This window comes from Lycorma delicatula, chromosome 5 (genome assembly GCF_047948215.1).
Source record: "Lycorma delicatula isolate Av1 chromosome 5, ASM4794821v1, whole genome shotgun sequence".
Taxonomy (NCBI): domain Eukaryota; kingdom Metazoa; phylum Arthropoda; class Insecta; order Hemiptera; family Fulgoridae; genus Lycorma; species Lycorma delicatula.
Genome location: NC_134459.1, coordinates 909,806 through 931,162, shown reverse-complemented (window position 1 = coordinate 931,162; position 21,357 = coordinate 909,806). Strand labels below are relative to the sequence as shown.

The following is a 21,357-nucleotide window of genomic DNA, read 5'->3' as shown; positions in this document are numbered from 1 at the left end:
TTGTACAGAAGATTATTTAAGGAACTGTCTAAACATTCTGCAGTCTATTATAATCAAAATTTCATCTAGCATTTAATTTTAATTTTCAGTTTATTACAGTTCAGTTTTTGTAGTAGAGTTCATTTTGACGGCACAGTATAAAATAAGCAGGGTTGTCCGCTGTTCACAAAACCCTACTTAATTTTAAAATCTATTACAAATAAACTATTAACTAAATTTTGTAACCTATTATTCCAATATTTGGTTATAATTTTAAACTATTATTCTGCCAAAGATTTGAATGGCAAAAAGGCTTCTGGAATAGACAGAATAACTGTGCAGTGCAGGTGAGGAAGCGATTGATAGATTATATAAACTAACCCAACGGGTTGGTCTAGTGGTTAACGCGTCTTCCCAAATCAGCTGATTTGGAAGTCGAGAGTTACAGCGTTCAAGTCCTAGTAAAGCCAGTTATTTTTACACGGATGTGAATACTAGATCATGTATACCGGCGGTGTTCTTTGGTGGTTGGGTTTCAATTAACCACACATCTCAGGAATGGTCAAACTGAGAATGTACAAAACTACACTTCATTTACACTCATACATATCATCCTCAATTCATCCTCTGAAGAATTATCTAAACGGTAGTTACCGGAGGCTAAACAGGAAAAAGAAAGACCATCTGGCTTGGTTTTCTTTACGGTTGTTTGAATAACTTTATTACTTATATTAAGAGCATTCATGAAAAATAATTTACTCACTCTAATATATTTATCTTCAACTATGAAGGAATATGCATAATTTAACGATCTAGCACTTTCGCTTCTGGCATATCTATATTTTGGCTCAATTATTGTCATTTGTTTTGATATATGTAATCCCTTTGACGAATAACATCACCTAACCTTAAATAGGACTGTAATAACTCCTGCCTATGTAAATGTGAAATATTATCACTGCAAGATAACCTACATTTAGTATCGCAAGGTGGGTGTAGTGTTCTTTCTGAAATCTCTTTACACTGACGGCGAGTCAGTGTGGCGAGAGCCGCATTGTCGGACTGTGTGGGAGTTCCTAGATGAGGTTGTGTAGTTCAACCCTTGTTTTTTGATTTTTTTATAAACAAGTATAACAACTTGGTTTTTTGGTTATGAATACTACTTTTATACTGAAATTTTCTAAGTCGAAAGACAAGATTCGACAGGCGAATCATTTAACGTAAACAAGGACTTTTTTTTTTTTTTTTTTTTTTTTTTTTTTTTTTTTTTTTTTTTTTTTTTTTTCTTAAACACCCCCAACATCCCCGGCCTCCGCCGTTAGGCTATGCGCAGGAATGTCGGAGTGTCGTGGCAGTCGACTGCCCCCCTGTCTTGCCTTTTCTTTGGCGTCCCATCGGGGTCCTCTCAGTTTCATCAGGATGCAGCAGCCCTCCCTTCTGGACAACCACTACATCCCTCCACTTAGAGGCTACCCTTCCCGTCCCTACACTAGGTTGCCGGCTACGCATTGCGCGAAGCCGGCAAACCGCCGCGTCCCCCTCTCACACCTGAGGGTCCCAAATGCATCATTGGAGCACCCCAACTGACCTTCATTCTTGCATATGAAGGAGCCAAAGCGTCCTCTGCATCCAGGCTGCCTCCCTGGCCCTGCACGGCGACCACGATTCGCCCCCTGTATTTTATTTATTTATTTATTTTTCCTCCCTTCAGTTGCAGCCCATCACGTTGGCGTCTGAACTTATTCCTCCTTCCGCAATCCGCGGGCACGTTCGCTGTGAGTGCCCTCGTAACCGTTAGAAGGAACACAATCAATAAAATAAAATAATACCACAATCATACAATACAAGGAAAATACATAATAAATGAAACCCACTTCATGTTGTCTCTTCGGCGATGTCACCTCTAGCCGTGGCCCTCCTGCACACGGTCGAAGCGATCGTGCTTGTCATCTCGAGCCGGCCGTAGAGTACCAACCACAGTGACAATGGAGACAATGAATTCACAATACCATACAACACAAAAATAATATATATAGTAGAAGAAACACACAGTATACTTGCTAGGGACATTGCTGCTTACCCGCGCCTAGAAGTCTTCTCCCCACTCTCTTCCATGTACCTCCTTCGTCTTCAGGATGCTAGCCACCATGCTCTGTACCGCATCCCATTCTCTCTTCCCTTTCAGCATGTGAGCTACAGTTGTTTCTGGAGTGAGGCCATCTGTGCCATGCCTCTGCCGGACCACAGCCCACCTTTCGCACTCGTAAAAGGTGTGCTCCGGCGTGTCATCCTGACCGCAGTAGAAGCACCTCGGTGTCCGTCTTCTCTTGAACCGATGTAGGTAGACCCCGAACTCCCCGTGTCCAGACAGGAACTGCGTGAGGAAGTAATCTACCTCCCCATGCCTCCGCCTGACCCACGGTCCCAAGTCCGGGATCAGTCTCCTGGTCCATGCCCCAGCCGTAGCCGTTCTCCACATCTCCTGCCAGTTGACCATCAGCTGCCTCCCGGCTTCCGCCTTCGGCGTTCCTTCGTATGTGGAGACCAGCTGCGTGGCCCGCAGCTCGATGGGAGGCACCCCTGCGATGACTGCCACTGCGCATCCAGATACGGTGCGGTACGCCGATGTTATGCGAATCGCCGCTCTTCTGGTAAGGGAGGCTAGCATCCGTACGTTCTTCTTTCTCGAAAGTGCGTCCTTCCAGGCCGGGACCGCGTACAGCAAGACGGAGGAAACCACTGAAAGGATCAGCCGTCGCTTGCTCGCCCGTGGTCCGCTCTTGTTGCCCATTAGTTTTTGTAGAGCGTCTTGTATCTTCTCGGCCCTCTTAGTGACCTCTCTGAGGTGGGTGTTAGACAGCCCATTCTTGTCAATCCACACGCCCAGGTACTTAGCGCAACCGGACGTGTGGACCCGTACGTCGTCTACCATGAAGGACATTCCTCTCAGTCTTCTTCTGCCGGTGATCGGGACAGCTGCCGTCTTGTGCGGTGCCAGTCGTAGTCCTCTCTCCCCCAGCCATCTGCTGACGACTGCCACCGCCAAGTTTGCCTTATCTTCTACCTCCTCCTCCGTCCGTCCCGACACCATCAGCGCGAGGTCATCTGCGTACGCGACCGACTGGCATCCTTCCGGGAGTTCTTCCCGCAGAAGGCCGTCGTACGCGATGTTCCAGAGAAGAGGCCCAAGCACCGACCCCTGCGGAACGCCTCCAAACATGTTGAAGTCATCTTCTCCTTCCTCTGTGCGTACCCGCAGAGATCTCTCATGCAGATAGTCATTTATTACGGCGAGCAAGTAGCCGCTGATCCCTCTCTCCCGGAGTATTCCCATGATCACTCCCCATGGCACGCTGTTAAATGCATTCCTGATGTCTAGGAAAATGATCAATGGGATTTTCCTTCGTCGCCACGTGCCTGCCGACTGAACTCTGGCCCACTCTAGCACCCGTCGGACGGCGTCGACGGTCGATCTTCCCCGAACGAAGCCGTACTGGTCTGGGGAAAGACCTCCGCCCGCCTCAATCTCCGACCGCAGTCTTTCAGCGATCAGTCTCTCATACAGCTTTCCCATCGTGTTGATGAGGCAGATCGGCCGGTATTTCCTGGTTTCTTCGGCTCCCGGTTTCGGGAGGAGGACCAACCTGGCCTCCTTCCAACAGCCGGGAAAACTCCCCGTGGACAATGCCCCACTGAACATGTCTAACACCGTCCACGGGTGCCTATCCACCAACACCTTCACGATGGACCCAGGGATGTTATCTGGGCCCGGGCTCTTCCGCAGGCTCATCTTCTTGGACGCCCACTGTAGTTCTTCTACAGTGAAGCGCCTTTGTTGATCACCAGCTATCGGTTCCCATTCCTCCTCTTCGACGTGGAAGAGCTCAGTTATCGCTGTGAGAGACTGTTCCCTTGTCAATGGGGTCAGGCGCCTACCAAACTTCTTGGTGACGATCTGGTAGGCCCTGCCCCACGGATCTTGCTCCAGGTCTTCCACGAGGTGTTGCCACGCCTCTTGTTTGGCAGCCTTAATGGCTCTACAAAGGCTTCTTCGTGCCGCGTGGAACACCTCCGTTTCCTCCTGTAGGCGCTCAGAGTCCCTCCGTCGTGCGCGCTGCATCCTCCGCCTTGCTGTTTTGGTTTCACCACGTAGTCTCGCAATGTCCCTGTTCCACCAGTAAACATTCTTTACGCGTCTTCCAGGCTGTGGCCGCTGCTTCACACATTCCCCCTGTAGGATGGCCATGAATTCCTCGGGGGTGTGAACACGCCTACGGGCCACCTCTGCCGCCGTCCTATCCGCTACCGTCGCAGCCTGCTGTTCCGACGGCCTCCAGATAGGGTCCTGTTCCTCTAGACCCCTTCCGCCTCCTTGTATTTCAAAAATTATGGCCTTGTGGTCGCTGGCAAAATCATCTTCTACTACCTGCCAGCCCACTATCCTTCTTGCCACCCTATCTGAGGCCGCTGTCAGATCCAACACCGATCCATCACCCCTTGCGTCGTATGTAGGCACCCTAGGCGTGTTCATGACCACCAGTCCCGCGGCCCCAAGCATTGTAGCTAGGGTGTAGCCTCTCCGCGTGGACCGGCACCCTCCGAGTTCAGTGCATTCGGAGTTGAAGTCCCCGGTCAAAAGTACCGGGAACCCAGCCCTTCGTATGCATTCCTCCAGGTTTCCGATGAATTCTTCATGTCGATCCATTCCGCTGTTGGGAGAGATGTACCCATTGATCACCGTGAGTTGATGGATGTCTACAGCCACGAACCCTCTACCTCTAACTACCTTCGTGACTGCAAACCTGCCGGTGACATTCCGTATAGCAGCATCGCCATCCTGGTCAACATACCAGTGGCCTGAGTTAACCAGTCGCTGATTAGGTTCCACGACCAGCAGTAGGTCGTATCCTCCAACCAGCGCTGCCGCCCATGCCAAGTCATGGGCAGCCACGGCTCTGTTTACGTTGAGCTGTAAACACTTCATTTCCGAACGTGTTTACAGTCCCTGCTACCCAGTCTATGCCCAATCACTCCACAACCCACGCATTTGGTGGGTTCCCGGCACTCTGCCCTCTTGTGCCCCGTCGCCCCGCAATTGTAACAACAGGTTCTCCTATCGGGACCCGTGCAGTGTGCCGCAACATGACCCGTCTCCCAACAGCGAAAGCAGTTAACATCTGGTCTTCGTATCTCCGCTCGACACGATTGCCACCCTACAAGGAGCCTCCCGGTGGACGTAAGCCTCTTCGCCTCTTCCAACGGCAGCACCACAGTGGCGTTCTGCGTTTGTCCATATGCTTGGCGGACCGACGTGATCCTAGCAGACGTCTTTCCCTCCAGCGCGCGTTGTACCGCCGCCATCACCTCCTCCTTAGTCACTTCAGCGTCAAGGTCTCTAATGTGGACAACCTCTTTTCTGTCCAACTGCCCTTTCCCACCAATCTTCACCTATGGCGCCTTCTGTGCCAATTTCTCTCGTAGGGATTGGGCAGAGTTGGTCCCCGCCCGCACCCGTACCTCGACATCCTCGCCCCTGCCTTTACGAACTGAGAGTATGTTAGGAGCCAGTTCCTCTCCCACTGTTACCTTCACTTGGCGTAGTAGCTCTGCATAGGACTTGCCCGTCTGCCGTAGGACCACGGTCTCGGTCTGCCTCTCACGCCGTTCCTCGGTCGGGTCCCCTGAGTGAAACATAGTAACCTTCCTTTTATGCTTTCTTGCCCAGAATTCCAGGGTGTTTTTAACTATGCTACCCAGTTTACCCCCTGGCGCCGCAACAGTCACCGGGTGTACCTCGTACGTTGAAACGGTTTCCAGACCAGATAGCAACCAGTCGACAGCAGTTATGTCTTCCCCTTTAACTGGTATCACGTACAGGTTTCCCGACGGGTCGATCTCCTCTTTTTCCCCAATAACGTCTGTGGCCGCGACATGTCGCACCACAGTGCCTGGGAGCATAGCGCCACTGTTCAGCTTCCTCTTTATACCGGGTGCCAGGTCGCAGACCCGGCAAGCTATTTTTGACTTCTTGTCGCCCTCAAGGTCCAGCACATAGACACATGCACGCTCGTCATCCGCCTTGGGTAAGCCCCGCACCTCCTCGACTAGCTCGAAGGCCTGTTGGGGCCACCTTTTTTCAGCAAGCTCCTTCAGGTCTTGGACCTCCCCCTTCTTCAGCGCTGCCTGGATCGCGGCGAGATCCGACCCTGCCGTCTGGGTATGCTTATTGTCCAGGTTCGCAGTCCCTTGAGTGCCCTGCATCGTCGTCGCAACCCTTTGCGCCTTTTCCATGACTCTGCCGGCCGTCTCCTTGAAAATGTCGCTCACTTCTGGGCTCGCCTCACATAGAAGCAGCAGGACCTGAATTTCTTCCAGAAGCGACTTCATGGTCGGGTGGTGGGCCTCTTCCGCGTCTTCACTCACCTCCTTCCTGCGCTTCCGCGCCCTGAGCTTGCCCAAAACCGTCTCGTCCGTTGCCTCCTCCTCTGACTGGTCGGTGGAGGAAGTCAGCGGGGGGCGCGGTGAGCGCAACGTCTTCCTTGACCGTCGGAAGGCCCTCTCTTCCTCTGTCGTTGCTGCACTACACCCCGCATCGCCGGCAATCATCAGCTCTTGCTCCATATCGACTGCTCGCTCCATCAGCACCGGTTGGTACGGGAAAACCCCACAGATTCCACTTACTAGTCCTATACTACACTTACTGTAGCTCGTTAATAAAATAATTAACAAAATAACCTAAATGATGCAGGACTTACGCCCTAGAGTTCGCACCACTCAAAAATAACACACTAATTAAATAAGATTACGGTCCTAAAACTAATTATTAGTCTAGTTCACTTAAACGAGTCTTAACTGATTCACTAAGTAGGTTGGCAACACTGCTGCAACCTCTTTGTCTTTAACTTGTCCTAATAATGGCGGACAATGGCGGCTGATACCACTATACAGTATCCCGCCTGCTATGCTAGTATTTTTCCCTCCACAAAGCACGTGGCGAGAATCCCGTTTAGGTTACCTCCTAAAAACACTTATTATTTAATTAAAACTATATCTAACTGTCTTAAACTACTATTATCATCAACAAAACAAACAAGGTTGATAATCTATCACTTAAAAAAGAGTCACTACTAATGTATAAATTAACTTAAAGGGCTGGCGCCGAAGTGTCGCCACGTGGACACTTGGTGAGGGAAAAACGTTAATATCACGCCTTCCCACGAACCGATTTCCACGGTTGATGTCTTAAAATGATCGTCTTGTCAAACACTAACAACTACAAACTATTCTACGCTAATTGGCATTGTTTAAAATTCCACTTAATACGACCGCCATGCGGTCCATATTTAAACTAAAAAACCTTATATCTACTGTCATTTCTAACCGATTTGAACGTTTTATGCCTTAATCCACTCGTCTAAACCTATATTTTATCACTAAACACTAATAACTACCGAAAACTATGAAAAACCACTGATATTATCACCCGTACGGGATACACCGAATCTAGCTGCTTATCGGACCGAGTCACTACTCAACTCTCCGTAAACAAGGACTTAGGAAATTTTTCTAAGTGCTACGAAGTGAATTTAGTAGGGGCAATTCCTTTTCCTTCATAACTTCTGCTATAGTTACCCTATCCAAAAATTTCCTTGATATAAATCCCGATCACAAAAAATCCCAAACTTCGACACCCCTCCCCAACCCCCCCCTACCAAATTGTTTGGGTCACTAGGGCGTGTGGGTATTCGCTGGAGTCGGAATGATCTTCTTAGTCCAGTACTACACCATGAGATGGCGTGGGTCACTTCCTTTGTAAGGGGCATCCTCCGAAAGTGGTGGCACGACGAAATCGTCTATAGTCAAGAAAATGGACATCAAAGGGAAAAAGAGAGCCCGTCAGGGCTCCTCTAAAGAAGAGGATGGGTCGCCGTACTCATTTGGCAGTCTGGTTCACCAGCTTGGACAAGCGATTGATACCCTGAAACAGCACACGAGGTCAGGTTTGACTAGATATACGAGGTGCGACAATAAAGTAATGAGACTGATTTTTCTTTGCAAGATGTGGCAACCCTGCAGCTTGCGTAGGCACACCATCTTTGACCTTGGTCTATAAGATACTTCTAGTTCAAGCGGCGCATTGATGCAAATGCTCAGTCGTGAGTTGTGCTGTAATAAGTGAACACGTGTTTGTGTCTCTCGTCACAGAAATGAAACCGCAAAATATTGCGCAACGGTATATCATTTATTTTTGCGTTAAATCGGGTGAAAACACGACGACAACTTACGGTAAGCTTCAGAAGGTTTTTGGAGAGGAGGTTATGTCAAGTGCTCAAGTTTTTCGGTGGCATAAAATTTTTAGTGAAGGCAGAACGAATGTTGAAGATGAAAACCGCAGTGGACGACCATCAACCTCACGGACAGATGTCAAGTTGACCAGGGTGCGTGAAATCGTACGATCTGATTGAAAATTATCCGTGAAAATGATTGCAGAAGAACTCAACATCGATCGTGAAACGGTTCGTCTAATATTAACTGAAGATCTTGGTATGAGAAAGATTTGTGCAAAAATGGTCCCCAAAAATCTCACACAACAACAGCGAGAAACACGGAAAAATGTGGCAGCCGATCTGTTAGAGCAAACGGAAATCAATCCAGATTTGTTGAGCCGTGTTATTATTGGTGATGAAGGTTGGTTTTTTCAATACGATCCAGAGACAAAACGCCAAAGTTCGCAATGGTGCTCAAAGGGATCACCCAGACCACAAAAAGCTTGCATGTCAAAATCAAAAGTAAAACGCATGCTTATGTGCTTCTTCGATTCCAAGGGAATTGTTCATAAAGAGCGGGTGCCTTCTGGACAAACAGTTAACCGATATTTCTACAAAGAAATTCTAGAAAGACTACTTGAACGAGTTCTTCGTGTCCGTGCCAACATTGCTGATAATCGGATTCTGCATCACGATAATGCGCCATCCCATACTGCTCTGTCAGTACGGCAATTTTTAACTTGAAAACAAATTTCAGTACTACCACAGCCACCTTATTTACCAGATATCGCTCCGTGCGACTTATTTCTATTTCCAAGAATCAAAATGGCGGTCAAGGGACACCATTTTCAAACAACACAAGATGTCCAAAAAGCTGTGACGAGGGTCTTGGAGGATATTACGGAAGAGAGTTCCAGAAATGTTACCATCAATGGCAGAACCGTTGGAATAAGTGTGTGCAATCAGAGGGGAACTACTTTGAAGGAGGCAACACTAAACATGACTAAAACGGTAAGCGACATTTTTTTCACATCAGTCTCATTACTTTATTGTCGCACCTCGTATAGCGGTCCACGAGCAGGAGCTGAGGAGAATACACGAGGGCTTAACTGATCTGTCTGATATGCCCTTTCCCGTAGAGGTTAACACGCAGTCCACCCAGACTGGATCCTGCTTCTGACACGGATCAGGCAGAAATCTTAAATCTTGATTTGTCTGATGATGAACTAATCGAGTTACTCCCGCGCAGGTGGTCTGCGTGGGCAATGAACAAGGCGAAAGTCGTTATTCTTCCGACAGACGGGGATACATGTCAATTTGTTGACATCAGTAAATAGAAGAGAGCGGCCACAGAGAAGATCCAAGCAGGCATGATCGCATTAGACTCCTCTACAATGATGGAGGGTCTCTAAATGGAGGCTACTAAGAAAAATAAATTTACTATTTTCTTCGATTCTGAAAAAGGGGAAAAGCTTGCGGCCAGATGCATTGTAAGTGCATTAAGAAAGGTACTAGTCAGAGTACGCAAAGTGACCTATATTCTACCGACTGGTGAATACGGCAATATTTTGAGAAAAATACTTATTTATTTGCATAGAACCAACTAGGAACCTGCAACATTGGTAGTACCCAGGAAATCAAACTCAAGCCGTGGTCGATCCAGATCCGCCTCGGCACGTCGCTCGACGCTTCCGGTTGAGGGGAGCAAGATAGTAGTCATCAAGGGACAGGGAAAGTCCTACGCGGATCTGCTCCGTACCATGAAAGGTAAAATAAACAAGGAAGAAGCTGGAGAAGTACTTTCTCTAAGAAAAGGAAGGAACAACGAATTGGAGGTCAGGATCGAGGGTGCCAGGAAAAAGCGGGGCAATTCACCACGGTGCTTAAGGTGGACGTAAGATCTAGAGGGGATAGACGCTCGGTAGTACACATCAAAGACTGAGGAAGACTTACAAGAAGCAATACATCAATCATTGGTAAACATGAATCGTTTAGAATTTCATCTATTAGACACGCTTATGGCGACACAAGAAATGCCACGATTATTACCAGTTATAAGGCAGCGGTCCGACTTGTGGCCAAAAGAATCAAAGTCGGATGGGTCCACTGTCGGGCCTATATCCGCACAGAGACCCAGAAATGTCGTAGATATTGGTCGACTGGCCACAGAGAAATTGACTGTTTGGGGCCTGACAGGTCAGCGTTGTGTTTTAATTGCGGCGCAAAGGGAGATATAATAAGTGATTGCAGGGAGCAAATGAAATGTCTGGATCGCTGTAGTTCTGATCACAGCAATGGAGGCGTAGGATGCGACAAGAGAACGGATGGCTAAACTACTGCTGTCAAATGCCGATCGAAGTTTCCTTTCGCATGATTTCTAGTGGAGGAAATAGCCAGAAACGAAAGAGTGGACATTGTGGTGACCGCTGAGCCAAATTATGATAAACCCATGATCATAATGCTTGATGTTAGAAACGCATTTGGTACGGTCTCCTGGACAGCCATCATTGAGGCGCTTCAAGCCATGCAAATAAGTAAATACTTAGTAAATCAGATAGATCAATATCTGCAAAATAGGTTCATAGAGGTCAAAACCCTAGAAAGGAAAGCGATATTTCAGGTATTCGGAGGGGTGCCGCAGGGATCTGTCCTTAGCCCAACCTTATGGAATGTTTTCTATGATAAAATCTTCAGGCTGAACTACCCCGAAGGGGTATCGATAGTAGGATACGCGGATGATATCTCAATATTAGTAGAAGACAGAGATATTAATGAACTGGAGAACAAGGCAAACCAAGCGCTTAGAACAATAGATGAATGGATGGAGGATAACAAAAAAAAAACAGCCAAATTATAGGACGGCGGCCCGTCACGACTAGCTTGCCGACGCATCTGGCGATGTGGCCATTCATAACGTCAGTAGCAAACTAGGATACCAGCTTCTCTATAGAGGAGATGGAATTTTGGCTGTGCTTTTGCCTGATATGGTCTTGGTATCTGGTTACATAAGCCCGAATATTACTCTAGATACATATGAGCAATACATCTTCGAACTCACCAGAGTATTAGCGGCAACAAAAAGATTCGTCCTAATGTGAGATTTCAATTCGGGGAGTAACCGTACAAATAGAAGAGGAGAAATATTTGGAAATATGATGATGGCTGTAGGTTGGGTATGCCTTAACGATAACTCCTACACATTTGAGGCAAGAGGACATAGATCTGTGCTTGATCTCACTTTGATTGAGAGTCGTTGGGACCCGTCACTCTTCCAATGGAGAGTCCTCAGGGAGTAGACCGCCAGCGATCACTTTGTAACACTGATGACAATGAAGGAAGCCTTACCGCCTATTGCCTGTCCTCGTGGGTATTCGCGTTTCACCAGTGGATAAATAAATAAAATTGTAGACAGAGCTGTCAACAAACTGTCTGACTGTAGGGTAGTCACACCGTCAGTTCTACAAGATATTATAATTGGTGAAATGGCAAAAATACCGTTGTCCAATACACGTCGCCCAGTCTACTGGTGGAACGCTGGGATTTCCGAGCAGAGGAGGAAGCATCAACTTTGTCGTAGAAAGAAGCACAGGACATTAAGGAACGGCGGCCCGGCGCATGAAATGGCATCAGTGGCATTTGCTGAAGTAAGGAGTACCCTCAATTATTTAATTAAGCAGGCGAAAAGAGACAAGTGGATAGAACTATGCACAGAACGCGATAACGATCCGTGGGACAGGCATATAAGCTGGTCACAGGAAAACTGGGGCGACGGTTGCCTACCCTAACTCTATGGAGAATGCTAGGGCACAATTAATTTGTCTTATTTCCGGTTGATGACCTTGTTATAGCTGATTTGATTGATTGTAATGGAAGAAGATTCACTCAGACCGAAGTTGCCACAGCTATTCGAAAATTAAAAGACAAGAAAAGCCCTGGTCCGGATAACATACCAGCTGCAATCCTTAAAGGACTCGTGAATAGAGTTCCCTGGGAAATTACAGATATCGTGAACTATGGAGTACAAAATAAGTTGTTTTCTGACATATGGAAGGAATCCAAGGTAGTTTTATTACCAAAAAGGGAGTCGCACACAGAATATTACATACAGGCCGCTTAGCCTTATAAATAATATCGGAAAAGTGGCAGAAAGATTAATAACAAATTCAATTATGGAAGAGCTCGAACGTAATGATGGATTACACAGGAATCAGTACGGTTTTAGAAAGGGCGGATCTACTTTATAGGCTTTGGACAGGATATATAAATGGGCCCTCTCCACGCGTAGCGGAACATTGAGAACGCGAAGAATACCGCTATTAATTACGCTCGATATCTAAAACGCCTTTGGTACTGTCAAATGGGATACTATAAGGAATGCCCTGGCTAGAAGAGGCATTAGTAATTGGTTACAGAGAAATGTTGGCGATTATCTGAATGGTGCACTGTTAACACCTTGGAGGGAAGCTTGAAACATCAAATTTTTGGTGGTGTACCGCAGGGGTCTGTCCTGGGCCCATTGCTGTGGTTAATAGCCTTTGACGATGTTTTGAGGCTGAATTTTACCAGATGGAGTTGAAATCATATGCTGACGACTTGGTTATATTAATTGCAGCAAAAACTGAGATCGAAATTGAGACTAGTGGCGATAGAGTCCTGGAGTTGATTCACGCCTGGTTGGGCGAACAAGGCCTGTAGACAAATGTGAATACATTTCTTTAACAGGCAAAAGGCACATCAGAAACTTAGACTTGAAAGTGGGCAATCATCCTATACGTCGAGTTACACAAACAACGAAGTACCTTGGAGTTATCCTTGATAAATCTCGTGAGCTTCAGTCCGCATATAGCTGACAGATGTGGTGCGGAAGAAAAGTCTGGAATATTATCTGGCAAGACTGCTCCTAGAGCTTCCAGAAGAATAGGTCATAGTTTCTGCTTGCACATCTATATTATTGTATGCAGCGCCGATATGGTATTAGGCTATACTTATTGCTAGAAATGACAGGCGACTTGAGGGAATTCATAGACGTGGCTTGATCGGAGTAACAAGTGGATACCGTACCATATCGTACAAAGCGGCATCTGTTCTTGCCTCTGATCCACCCATTGAACTTAGGGCGCTAGAAAGATGGTTGCGTTCCCAAGGTATGGAGAAATTGCAAGCAAAGGGACCAGATAATGGCAGGAAAGATGGGACCAATATCAGGGCGCCCTGTGGACCAAACGCCTTTTTCCAAGTTTAAGACAATGGGTGAATCGGAATTCAGAGAAATCGGATACTATATCACACTTGTTCTCGGGTCACGGAAATTTCCAGGCGTATTTCTTCCGATTTGGCTTGAGAAATAGCCACAAATGTATGTATTGTGAATTACGAGGATACGCCTGAACACACCATCTTCAGATGTATTAACTGGTATGATGTGAGATTACGAGCTGGAATATCGGACGTGGACTTGCCCAATTCCTCCTATCTTTTGATGAAAATTGGAGGAAATTTGAAAAATTCACCTACTCTATCATGAAGATAGAAGATGAGGATACTAGCAATTTGTCACTTCAACAGAATAGGACATCGGAATTATGGGGAATAATAAAGTTAAGACCGAGACCCTGAAGGTCAATTAAGGGGCAAATTCAATTGTTTCTTATTGTTTTTGAGCTGGGAAATTAAAAAAAATTGCTCCCAGAACTGTATCTCTTTTAGTTTGTAAGATATCCCATGTAAAACGCCAAAAATAGCGTGAATATATTATTATTATATTATGCTTTTACGGCCAACATGGGACCACTTAAGTCAATTTTAGTTGGATCTTTTCTGAGAAAAGCGTGTTATTTTACTCTTCCGAGCTGCCCAGTATTTCTTCATCCGTTCAGATCTTGCTTTCTTTTCTTCATCCGTAAACACCCTCTTCGTTGTATTTTGTCGTTTGTCTGACTTTTGTTTAAATCTAATGCTTTTATCTTTTAGCTTTGTAATTTTTCCAGTTTTATTCTGTAGGTCGGTCAGGGAAATTCCCAATTCTTTCATATCTTCTCTAATTTCTTTGATCCATCCTACTTCTAGCTTTTGGAACCAGAGCTTTTCAATGATATTTTTTGACGGTCTTGTTTCCTTGTGTCCTTATGAGATGACCAAAGAAAGAGATTCTTTTTTTCCGCATAGTATCAGTAACAGTCTCTATTTCTCGATACACCACCTCATTTGGCACAATCCACCATCGGCCTTCTTTTTGGTGTTTTTTATTGATACACGTTCCGACAATTCTCCTCTCTATTTTCAGAATTTTTTCAATTCGGTTTTTCTGAGTGATTTTGAAAAGGGTCTCGCTTCCGTAGGTGACTTCTGGCTGTACTACAGTTTTATAATGTTATTTTATAAAGTTTTGTTTTAGCAGAAAGGCATTTTTTGTTATATGTTGACCGAGTTAATTTTTGGGATTTAATCATTTTATTTGTCCTGTTTTGCCATGTCACTTTTTCATTTAAATTATAAGTTATTATTTCCCCTAGATATTTAAATTGTTTTACTATTTTAATTTTCTGATTGTTTACCGTAATGCGCTCTATTACCATAGGATCTATGGCCATTAGTTCAGTTTTTTCGAAAGAGATATAAAGCCCTATCCTTTGTGCTAGGTTTTGAAGGCTCATGATTTGTGTTTTGGCTTCTTGAATATTGTTCGCTAAAAGAGCGAGGTCATCTGCAAATCCTAGGCGATTTAGTGTGATGGAGTTTTTCTTAGTACTCATTTTTATATTTTTGGGATTTATTTCATACCATTTTCTCATGACAAATTCGAGGGTGCAGTTAAAAAGGAGTGGTGAGAGGCCGTCTCCTTGCCTCAATCCAGTTTTTATGTAGAAGGGTTGAGACAGTTCAGCTCTGAATTTCACTCTGGACTGGGTATTGGTTAAAGTTAATTTTATCATGTTTACGAGTTTAGGGTGAAGGCCCAGGTTTCTCAGAATATTCAGCATGGATGGTCGGTGTATACAATCATAGGCCCTTTTAAAGTCGACAAAGGTGATTATTAGTTGTTTTTTCCGTCTTTTATATAAGTCCATCATAAATTTAGGGATATTATTTGCTCCGGGCAACCTCTCCATGGCCTAAATCCCCGTTGGTATTCCCCAGCGTGAATATATATATATATATATATATATACACGTATTGGGTGATTCAGAACGATAGGGCTATACTTTGACAACTCATTCTAAAGGCTAAAAATAAGAAAAAAGTTAATATAAATATAGGTCCGAAAAAAAAAGTTTCGTTAGCGAGTTATACAGGGTGAAAGATTTCGCCCAAGTTTTAGTTCCTCCGGGTAAATTAAGGCTTTTTGAAATTCTGGGAAGGTCAATTAAGGGACAAATTCAATTGTTTCTTATTGTTTTTGAGCTGGGAAATTGAAAAAAATAGGTCCCAGAACTGTATCTCTTTTAGTTTCTAAGATATCCCGTGTAAAACGCCAAAAATATGGATTTATATTTATATGAATTTTCTTATTTTTAGTCTCTAGAATGAGTTGTCAAAGTATTGCCCTATCGTTCTGAATCACTCTGTACATATATATATATATATATATATTCACGCTATTTTTGGCGTTTTACATGGGATATCTTAGAAATTAAGAGAGATACCGTTCTGGGACCTATTTTTTTTCTATTTTTCAGCTCATAAACCATAAGAAACAATTGTATTTGCCCTTTAATTGACTTTTCCAGAATTTCAAAAAGGCATAATTTACCCGGAGAAATTGAAAGAGGATACCCGGAGGTAGTAGAATAGGATACTAGTAATTTGTGACTTCAACGGGATAGGACATCAGAATTATGGAGAATAATAAAGTTAAGACCGAGACCCGGCCTTGTAGTTGAGGTCCGTAATGGCATAGGCGGGGCTGCGAGGTTTGAGGCAGGCATAAAAAAGACAGAACCGGTCCCTGGGGTGGGCTGGGGACAGCTTTGCTGGACCTGGATTCGTACCTGGGGATTTGAGGCAGGCAAATATTTAAAGTAACAAAAGATTCGATCGGGGGGCCGACCTTCTTTATTTTTCCTGTTTAGCCTCCGGTAACTACCGTTTAAATAATACTTCAGAGGATGAATGAGGATGAAATGTATGAGTGTAAATGGTTGTCTTGTACATTCTCAGTTCGACCAATCCTGAGATGTGTGGTTGGGTTAATTGAAACCCAACCGCCAAAGAACACCGGTATCCGCTATCTAGTATTCAAATCCGTGTAAAAATAGCCGGCTTTACTAGGACTTGAACGCTGGAACTCTCGCCTTCCAAATCCAGCTTATTTGGGAAGACGCGTTCACCAGTAGACCAACGGTGGGTTTGGCTTCTGTACCCTTCTGTGCCGCAAAAACGGTTCTCAGGGCAACCGCTTCAGAAACTGCAAACAGCTCTTGTCAGGGTTACAATAAGGTTTTAAGGTGCTTTTTGCTGTTGAAGCCATCCATTCAGTGACAGTATGTTACGTACGTCTATGCTGAAACTAGTCAAAATGGATATTTCCGTTGAAATCTGAAAACTGAAATTTTTTGTGATTACAAAACAAAAGTAATGAAATTTAGTAGAAAAAACAAAGATGGACCACTGAATGTGAAAATAAGAGGAGAAAAGATTAAGGAGGTAGAAGAATTTTGTTATTTGGGAAGTAGAATTACTAAAGATGGACGAAGTAGGAGCGATATAAAATGCCGAATACCACAAGCTAAAAGAGCCTTCAGTAAGAATTTGTTTACATCAAAAATGAATTTAAATGTCAGGAAAAGATTTTTGAAAGTGTATGTTTGGAGTGTCGCTTTATATGGAAGTGAAACTTGGACGATCAGAGTATCTGAGAAGAAAAGATTAGAAGCTTTTGAAATGCGGTGCTATAGGAGAATGTTAAAAATCAGACGGGTGGATAAAGTGACAAATGAAGAGGTATTGCGACAAACAGATGAAGGAAGCATTTGGAAAAGTATAGTTATAAGAAGAGAGGCCACATATTAAGGCATCCTGGAATAGTCGCTTTAATATTGGAAGGACAGGTAGAAGGAAAAAATTGTGTAGGCAGGCCACGTTTGGAATACGTAAAACAAATTGTTAGGGATGTAGGATGTAGGGGGTGGTATACTGAAATGAAACGACTAGCACTACATAGGGAATCTTGGAGAGCTGCATCAAACCAGTCAAATGACTGAAGACAAAAAAAAAATAATGAAAGTTAAAACAGAAATTTTGTTCATTCGTAAATTAAACTTCCTATAATTCAACCTTTTAAGATTACAAAACTTATGTAAGGAATGAATTTGAATTTAGTTTGTAAACTGGAATTGTAAAAAAGATGTAGGTCAACTAAGCATATATTACAGCAATAAAAAAATGTAAAAAAAAACCATTGATATTTGACAAATAGAAAAATTATTCAAATTAATTTACACGAATAAATTTGACTACTCATTTATTAATTAGATAGAATCAAATTTTCACAAAACTTTGTTAAAAGAGAAGCAAAACGTTTTTTATAAGTTGCAATACATAGATATGTAAAGCTTCAATACAAATTTAAGTTAATACAACATAATGAAGTATCCTGTTGCTTTCAAATTAAGTATAAAATTGGAATTAATTCTACATTTAATATAATATAAAACAGAAACTTTGGTTATTCATAAATAAAGGTTCCTTCAATTCAGCCCTATAAGATTACAAAACTTATGTAAAGAATGAATGTGAATTTAGTTTGTTAATTGAAATTCTAAAAAGATACAGGTCAACTGGAATAGTCGCTTTAATATTGGAAGGGCAGGTAGAAGTAAAAAATTGTGTAGGCAGGCCACGTTTGGAATATGTCAAATAAATTGTTAGGGATGTAGGATGTAGAGGGTATACTGAAATGAAACGACTAGCACTGGATAGGGAATCTTGGAGAGCTGCATCAAACCAGTCAAATGACTGAAGAAAAAAAAAATAATAATACTTCCTTTATTTGCTGCAACGAAATAAAAACTACGGAAGAAAATCCTATATTTATTTTCACTTTTACAAAATTTTCACAAAATTTACATTTGAGAACAGGTGACTTAAATGTCTGAACTTTCTTTCTTTTTCTTGTTTACCCTTTGGTAATTAATTTTCAGATAATATTTCAGAGGATGATACGTATGCGTGTACATGGAGTGTATGTAATCTTTTACAGTCTCAGTTCGACCATTCCTGAGATGTGTGGTTAATTAAAACCCAACCACTAAAGAACATACCGGTATAGACGATCTAGTATTCAAATCCATGTAAAAATATCTGGCTTTACTAGGACTTGAACACTGTAACTCTTTGGGAAGACGCGTTAACCACTAGACCAACGCGGTGTGATCGGGGGGGGGGCGACCTGCCGTGCCGGAATTATAACCGGTGGACGGGTAGGCCTTCTTAGAGTATAAGGACACTCTCCCAGACCGAGTATACTTAAATGGATAACCGGTCTGGGGGAGAAGGGAAAAAAGTTATTTTTATAAAATAAATAAATATAAATAAGCATTTATATTCTGTTTTGAATCTGTTTCGGCCCATTTACCACCGAAATCTGATTGACTATTTTGTTTTTTAAATAAAGCTGTAGCTGCGGTGGCGTTAATACGTATGTAACGTAAATTATTACGAGGATGAATGAAATATAAACGGTAAATTTTTTTAAAATAAATTTATTGATCAAATAAATAGATATGGATTAGAATTGTCCAAATAGGGCAAATTTTTTGTTGAAAAACGTGCACCTCCTGATTTAAAAGTACTCTCAAAAACAAAATTTTTGACGCGTTGCTGAACCCTTTCCGTTCGAAAAACGTCATCCCCCACTCCACTTGAATTTTAAAGGGGATTTAACATGGGTTTTAGGTTATTTTCATGTCGTGACGATATAGCGCTTGCATGTTTCATCACAAAACTTCAAAAATAACGTATATAAGGGTTTTTGGGGTCGGAGACCACGAATTTGGTCAGAAACTTATTTTGACACATGAAAACTGTCAAAATTGCTGTCAATCAATTGACAACTAGCGTTTTTATGAAGGAAAATCAATGTTTGACATTACAGACAACGTTAATAAGTGTTTTTTGGTGTCGGAGAACACGAATTTGAAGTCAGAAACTTATTTTGACACATCAAAACTGTCAAAATTGCTGATTTGGGAAGACGCGTTAACCACTAGATCAACCCGGTGGGTTTGAACGATTAGAACTGTCGACTTCCAAATCACCAGCTGATTTGGGGAGGATGTATTTACCACTGCACCAACCCGGTGGATTAAATATCTGAACTTTTGTTTATTGTAGATGTTAATTATTTTTTTTTTCAAATTTATGCATTGTTGTTTGTTAACCTGTTTTCTTTCTTTTTTTTCTGTTAAAAAGGTATTAGTGAGAATGTGGTACGTGGTATTTGTAAAACATTGCAACTAACGTTGCCACGTTATTCGGATGGACCTTCAAGATCGTACGTGAAAAGTACTATCGTTGCCCTTATCCTTGCGTATCCTGATTGGACGATGAAACATCTGACTGCCGTCATTGCCGATTCTGCACATCATAATTTACCACTGGTTTCGGCGTATGTTAAGTTTTCCTTTTTATAGGTATAGAATAATCATAAAAAAACTTATGTTTTAGATTAAGTGGGAGAGCAAACTTAATAGCTGTCACTTAATAGGAATTTATGAAGTTATGTTTTAGAAAACTTAAACTGCAATTCTTACCCCTAATGGTTCTTCTCCATTTGGATCACCTTCAACAGCATCTTGCTGTTTATGATGATTGATAGTGAAAATTATATAAAGTAACTAAATCAAATTTACCTTAAATTGATGCTTTTTATCTGTATGTTGGTATATTTTTAATAATTTCAGTCTACAATGTAATTGAAAGTGATCTTACATTTAAATCATTTGGCATGGGTAACAAAAATTATAGTATTATGGCGTGGGCAACTGTATTTTATAGTGAGATAATTCAATTAATCTCTTGTATACTTTTAAACAGTTCTCATTCTTGATTAATTTTGATTTTCTTCTGAATAATTGTTCTCGAAAATGTTGAACAAATTAAACTGTTCAGTTTAATAGGTAGTAATTAAAATAATGTTTAATAGGTAGTTTGAAATAATTTTCTGTTACACATTTTATATTAATAAAATTTAAAAAAAAACATATTTATGTTATCTATATATGTTGGATAACTATTTATTTTTTGGATAACTGTTTATTTATTTTGGATTGAATCGTGTGTTTCAGAGTTGTTAAAATAAGAACAAAAAAGAAACAATTGAAAAAAGTAACTAGTAACAAGTGAAAGTGTTGAAATTTAATTGATATGGATTAGTTTAAATAAAATAAATATAAACCAATGAGAATTATAGTCCACAGAAAGAATGGCTGTGCTTTATTTCAGTGGCCAAGTTGCCAGATATTATATATTATGCAGTTTGTAATTATGATTTTTCTATAGAGCATGGTGGTTGCATTGATTGCAGACAAGATTTTGCTTCCAAACTGCACATAGGAAATTCTAGAATGCAAAATTTTTTTTATAACTAGTTCCAGTAGTGTAAACAGCATTATTAACCCATGAGTGTTTCATGTGAAGGTAACAGATTTTTTTTTTATGTTAATGAACTAGATGTACTATCATGTCAGTAATGCATTACTGACAGACTGTTCTAAAGGTTGGAATATTTATTGTAAAGTAACTGCATCATTCACAACCCGAGTAATATTTTGTGTTATCTGTTTTTATATTAAATATTTTTCTCTGTGTATCTTTTATAACTGCAATTACTTGTTTTATAATTTAATATACGTTCTAGAATACAGGTAGATCAATTAAGTGTTAATAATAACTGAATAATTAAATGTTGAAAATCTTTATGTACATACAATTCTGCATTAATGACATCCAATATTACTTATTGTCTTTTTTATTAATACTGATATATGATTTTATTGGATTATTAAGTAATATTTTTATACTTTTTTCTGCCAGTGTGAAATTTAACATTCCGTAGTGATAATTTATGACTTTAATATCGAAAACACTGTGGTAACATATGAAATTGTGTTCT

At 42.2% G+C, this 21,357-nt stretch overlaps 1 pseudogene; it reads left to right on the top strand.

Moving 5' to 3' along the window:
• The window catches only part of LOC142324664 (glutathione hydrolase 1 proenzyme-like), a 50,024-nt pseudogene extending 30,181 nt beyond the window's left edge, over positions 1 to 19,843 (top strand).
• Positions 19,844 to 21,357: the final 1,514 nt, after the last annotated feature.